Source organism: Branchiostoma belcheri, unplaced genomic scaffold (assembly GCF_001625305.1).
Source record: "Branchiostoma belcheri isolate BF01 breed outbred unplaced genomic scaffold, Haploidv18h27 scaffold156, whole genome shotgun sequence".
Classification (NCBI taxonomy): domain Eukaryota; kingdom Metazoa; phylum Chordata; class Leptocardii; order Amphioxiformes; family Branchiostomatidae; genus Branchiostoma; species Branchiostoma belcheri.
Genome location: NW_017803002.1, coordinates 611,708 through 618,322, shown reverse-complemented (window position 1 = coordinate 618,322; position 6,615 = coordinate 611,708). Strand labels below are relative to the sequence as shown.

At 42.3% G+C, this 6,615-nt stretch overlaps 1 long non-coding RNA gene across 1 annotated transcript; it reads right to left on the bottom strand.

Annotated features, from left to right (window-relative positions):
* Positions 1-1,857: 1,857 nt before the first annotated feature.
* On the bottom strand, positions 1,858-5,796 carry LOC109465699. The gene is made up of 3 exons (XR_002139983.1): positions 4,343-5,796; positions 2,684-2,751; positions 1,858-2,237 (listed from the first exon to the last, which is right to left on the bottom strand). It is a non-coding gene; the product is annotated as an uncharacterized LOC109465699 (long non-coding RNA).
* Positions 5,797-6,615: the final 819 nt, after the last annotated feature.

Genomic DNA, 6,615 nt, shown 5'->3' with positions numbered 1-6,615 from the left:
CAAACGGGCACAAAAACGCAGGAAATACCATTTCAGAAGCTTCATTATTCAAAATTTCCCCCGGACACCCAAAGGAACCTCGCGCCTACGGCGCTCGCTGGTCCCTCAAGAACTGGGCAGAACCCCTGCCCCCCATTTAAAATCATGGCTACGGGCATGTACCCCGTGTTGTTTAGCGTAGAGCGTTGTCGGGACCCCCCCCCCCCCTTGCAGGCCCCCCTACAGCTATGAGACCAGACAAACACACTCAGCGCTTGACTTGAGAAACCCCCAATCTGGCCCCCCTTAAGGGGACTCCAGGTTCACTCACATCCTCATGGTCTGCACGTATACAAATGGTTGCCAACAGACAGTAGTAAATTACACAAAGTTATAATCTGATCTACCATACCTGCCACACTGCCAGATTTGAAGTTCAGACGGCAAACAAACGTGGAGTGCGCCTGCTTCTGTCTGTGATCGACTCGTGGGCGCCTCGGCTAATTTCGTTTCAGCCGAACGTCGACGTCATTTCCGGGAAGGGGCCCGACCTCTGCATGGGGTCCAACTTTTTCGTAGAGCGCAAATATATATGTCAAATCGGCCGTTTAAATTCTACGTAGAGTGTACGTAGAGCGTTTTTGCGTACGTAATGCGCTGTAGCCACTTGGAATTTAACGTAAAGCGTAACAATGGGGTCCAAGTTTTCTTCCCGACCTTGACCGCTAGTAACCTTAGGGAAGTGGTTGCGTTTCACTTGGCAGGGTTGGTTTGTTAACTTTGTACGTGTTCAGAATGAATAAACGGGGTTACGAAGGCATGAGTCGATAATTTTGTGATGGTGGGTTCACCGTTCAGTCATAATTTGATTTTTGTACACGAAACGTGCTGAGAACGACTATAAAAGTTATAAGGAAAGTCATTTATAGACACATGTAGAAAATATCAGCACATTTTACATCTTAGCACATGCAGAAAACTTTTCTTGAAATCACAAATAAGAGGGAAGAAACATATGAATGAATAAATCAATCGCAGTGACCCTCTTGAAAAACTTGCCGGGGTACTTACGAACAGTTTGCATTATTAAGGCCACACCGATTTAATTTTATGGATGACATCCGCGCGCGCATTAATTTTCGTCTGATCTCAAAAAAAAAAAAAAAGATCACGTCTTCCGAGTCTCTGGCCTCATGCGACAACGAAGCCGGTGGTAACTCTGGAGGACGGCACCCAAAGCTCCACGACTCAAGAACTCAGTGCACTGCATTGATTTTGGCCTCATTCTGGGGAAAAAACAAGAAATTTTGTTGCCCTTTGACAGTGGTCAGCATGCCAAAAAAAATTGGCAAAAATGGCATGCCTTGCCATGCTGGAACGTGTAGGGCAGATAAGCATCAAGAGAGAAGACAAGGCTCTGATTTATTGTTTTGACTTTTACTTTGATGCAGTGATGTATGTCAATCCTTTTATATGTTCCCACTGCCGAATCAAAACCATTTGTACGATGATTGAAAAATTTCGTTTTTGGCGACGCCTCAGGGGCGGAGCCGTTAGTATAGTACTGCGATCGAGTTGAAAATATTCTAAAAATTCCGTCAATGCATTCCCTAGGGAATTACTTGTTTGAATGACTGTGTTTGTACACAGCAAGTAGGGATATCTAAAGTGATGGTTGATCTTTTGCAGAAGTCTTTTGTGTAAAGTTTAATGGCTTAGTTGTCAGTCGATAACTGGATACTTTATAAGTAGGAAAGGCCTATGTTACCATGCATGCAAAAGGCACCTTTTCCGGCCAACTGTGGCTTTTTGCACACAGAATATTAATGATTGTCTTTATTGATATTTCAAATATATTCTCTTCTATCAAGAGAGAAAAAATAGAATAAAATAAAACAGAATAATTTTGTTGCTCATAAGAAAGAACAAGGAGCAGCATATTCAAGCTTAAAAGAATAATGTTTTAAGTAAGTTTTTAGCTTCAACCATATGATGCTGGGCTTTTATTTATAACTTAACTGTGTGCTAATGATGATGTTTTGTGTGTTTTCCACCATGCGTGTTTGTGTCAGTCTTGCTTTTTTTATTCATATTTTTTCTTTGCTTTCACGATGCTGCTGCATTCAATGCTTGTTTTTTCAATCTTCTTGCGTGCAAATCATGAATGCACACCCCGATCCTTCCTTGACTGGGCTTCGTGCTTGCCAGTGAATCCCTGCTGTAGTCTGCATCTCAGGGTGAGACATGGCGAAATTTACCTGTGGACACAAAAAGAGAAAAGCAAATGAGGTCCATATTTGAATAAGTTATGTGATTTAATGATGTTTACCTTCACCTAACTTTCAAATGCCCTAGGTATGAAATTCCAGGCAGTTACCATTGCTGAATTACAACATTGCTGAATTTCTCATTAATTATGCAAATTAAATCTTAATTTACATAATATCTGCCTGTGTTTCTCTCGTTCGCAATTACATATGCCACATGCTTTAATAGTCCTATCATGTAATTTAACTGAATCATGGCACGGGGGCCTGGCACCCAGGCTACATTGTTTTCCCAGCAATCATTAATCATAGAAAGCATGGTACTTTTCAAAACTCACACAGCTTATCGTGAAAGAAGTACTATAGAGATGCGAACATTGCCTAACTATCGTGATTATTTACAATATTGCGTATAATAAGGATGGTTAGGCACTTACCTGGTATTTTGTTCCACTTCTTCTGTCTTGTATTCTTGAGTAACTTTTGTGTTTGTCGTCATGTAGAGCTGAAAGAAACAGTGTAGAACAAGTTAACGAAGTTTGTTATATTCTAGGGTTGCGTTATTCTGCATAGTTCGACAGCGTTCAGCGTGACCGCGGAGGAGAACATGCGTACAGAGCAGCAAAGTGTAGGTGCATCAATCATCAAGGGTTAGAGTTAGGATGTACCGGATTGTCAATAAACAAAAAATACATCCACGTCGGGTGTGTCAATAAGAAAATAATTTTTTATATCCACACCAAGTGAATCGATAAAGAGAAAAAATTCCTATCCACACCGGGTGTGTCAATAAGGAAAGAGAAATATTTTATATCCACAACGGGTGTGTCAATAGCCACGTACTTTCTTAATATCGTACGATGATGTAACCAACAGACCCGTATGGTTTACCGCTTACTGGCCATCGAATCCGCATTATGCATTTCTAATTATAGCGAACTCACCTTTCCTATAACCGCTGATATTATAAGCCGACAAAAAGCAAAAGTAGGGAAAGTTCCAAAAGATTTAATGAGCAAGTACCCTATTCTAGTATATAATTATTGTACAGACAAAGGGCGAATTTTCTTCTATACTCTCACCCCGTCCAATCAACCCCGCCGAGACAGCAGATTCGAATCGCTTCCTTGTTTACTCAAACCACAACATCAGTCAAAGCAAAGTTTTTAAAATGATTGTTTTAAAGTTGATAGTTGTGGCTGTTGGGAAATGAAATGATCCACGCGATGTACCATGGTGATAGCAGGGCATACATGAATGTGACGGTACAAGGCGCGGATTTTTCTGAAAACGATGAACTGTCAGTCTCAAAACGTATGAAGCAGAGTCAAGGAACTGATTGTAAATACAACGGAACGATTATTCGCCCTAGCACCGTATATACGTAGCCTCCCCGGTATATCTACGGTCATGGACGCCCGCCTGCGCTTCTTCTTGTATAATCTTAAGAAACCAGTTCTACATCCTCAACAAATGTAAAGGCGAATGTTTTCATCTTTACTCTGTGACCCAATTTCCCCCAAACCACTAGAACTTTTCACGTTGACATTGTCGGGAACTGTGGGGAAAATCACTGTTGTCAGAAGCTGGGGGCAACACTTACTTTAAGCCAGAGAATCGCAACAGGCTAAGTTTAGTGGGTACGTCATTTAGAATAGTATAAAGGGTTATCATAGTGTAGAAACGAAATTAATGAGTTATTTACGCAAGCTTTACAACAACGATTGACAGCGAAGGAAAACATTTGGACGAAACGGTATCAGAACCGTCAGGACGCCGGTGTGAACAACAATTCTTTAAATTTCAAAATAAGAGACGGTACCCGAGCAGAACGTGGGGCCGCTCAGAGACAATGTCACCTAGCCTGAACGACTGCATGGAAAAACGGACTGATCGAAATGGAACAACTTACATGTTACATGCACACAAAAAAATCATAACATTACACAAAAAAACTTTAAACCAAAATAATACACCGTTTGATGGTACACGTAAGAAGGCAACATGAACCAAGACCGTGGACACAAATACACACTACATATGGCATGGTTCCAATATTAAAAGAACAGTCTCAACCTACTCAAGTTTGGGCTTACCTCCGTGCCTGCACGACTAAAATCCGGGGGCCTTCCAAGTGTGCGTGCTGCTCCGGCGAGGGTTGACCGGGCCGCGGGACACCCGCTTTCCACGCCCGCGCGCTGTTGGCCGGGGCTGCCTGCATTCTACGCCCGTGCGCTGCTCCAGATTGGCCGGGCTACCCGCGCTCCACGTCCCGCGGCCTGGTCGTGAGGTCACGCCGCCGATGGACGTGGTTTTTTTTTTCCGTGCGTAATGAGTCTGCGAGTAGGTCGCGGTGATATTTATACGAGGACACATCCTTATTAACATGTTTTGCTAGCTCTGTCCATTTTTGGAATATATGGGAGGGATTAAATATTGCTAATTGTAAGACAATTACGCCTGATTGGCCAAGACAATGAATACGATTATCTAACTACATTTCTGCTGACCACAACAACTTGTGCGAGGCAACCTCCGGCCATCTGGCCAGGGTCACTGTATGGGATGGTGCGAAAGGGGTCAAGCTTGTTGTTGTAGCGGCGGTGTAAACAAACAGAAACCTTCCCCGAAACCTGAAAACGTAAAGCCCCTTATATTACCAACATGAGCACATGTCCACAGCGCAAGCCTTTTCAAATTCCAAAACGCTGCCGAAAAGAAATGACGGGTTCCATTTATTTACTATAACGATGAAACCCATGGAAGATTATAAAAATAATGTGTGTCTTTCTTCTTCTTCTGTTGTGTTTCCTTTTACTGTTTGTCCTAAAACCGCTACAAAGAAAAATATGTGCCAACAAAAACGGACAAAAGTGCATCCAACGTTACATTGTGACGCGGCGATTTGAGGCATATAAAAACTAGCATCCACCAGGCCTTTCTACGGGAATACGGATCGTAGAATTCGGGGAAAAAAGAGATTAAAATTGGCCAAGGGAGTCCGGCCGCGAGGAGGTAGTTAAATGACCCCCTTATAAATCTTTCCCTCCGAAGGCCAGTCAAACCTACTAGGTCCTACAAGGCGGTCAAACTCCCCTGGCAAATATTCTACTATAAATAGCCAGCGTTGTGAGTCTGGTAGAGGCTATGTAAAGACATAGTCACTGAAAAAGTCAATTGTGAACGACAGGCCAGATCAAGTGTATAGCAAATATTAGTATCTGGACATACATTTCTGCATTCGGAATCGGAAACAACGAATGTCACCAAGGAGCTCTTATCTACGCACCGCAACACGTTCAATTCGACAGAACAACAACAGATGACACTTGTGGAACCGCCTGATCTTCGCGGATCAACTTTACCTCTATAAGGTCGTTCTGTACGTTTCTGGCGAGTGTACCTGTGGTCACTCTATTTATTTATTTATCAACCTTGGATGCATGTTGGTGTCCCTGCAAACGTGTGTGGCGGACAACACATCTATAAACCAGACCTCGTGACCGTGGCCTGTTTGCGAACCAGCACACGGACAACATCCAGGATATAATACAAGCACCTACAAGCACGCCAGGCCTATATCTGTAGCATTGGGGGTTCATAACGGCTTTCATAAACATTTTTCTGACAATCCCGTACCTGCGAAAAGGTTTGGGTTTGATAGCCTATTCCTACCCTTACAGAATATACACACAGCGACAGAGCATGCTATGTTATGCACATAATGATAATGTATATGATATACATATGGTTTTTGCGTATCGATCCAGAGTCCAGAGCGCACGTAAACTATATTGTCCTGCTTTCTATTATATAAGGTCAACGACCGCTTGACCGGGCATGTAAAATTTGCAGCGGTGGAGAAAAGGATCGCTTCGGTAGACTAGATAATGATCACCGTACCGGTATCCAGTGATCTTTGTTCCTACTGACTTTATACAAGGAGCTTTCATCACAAGTAGTATGTCCTTTTATGTCTTACAACTTTTGATAGATTTTATCTGGATTCATGTGCTGTACGTGCGCTCTTATAGAGTCCATTCCAAGTCACCGCGTGTTTTTTAAAATAGTACCTTTAATATTTTCTCAATGTTTTTATTTTTGAAAATATTATAAATATTCTGAAATTATTATAAAAATGTACGTACTTGAGTAGCATGTTTTCGAAAATGTCATAATTTGCAAAAATTTCGAAAGTGGCAATCAACTGAGATCTTAATTTTAATTTCTTTTTTTTACCAGCCAAACTTCGTATTTACTTGATGTGCAGTTTCACCCGCGGCATCTGGGTTTACGCTCTCTGGCGGCGTCCTTTGTAGTCCGTGTAGTCAAAAGGCAGACGCCTGCATACAAATGAGCCCGATCATGA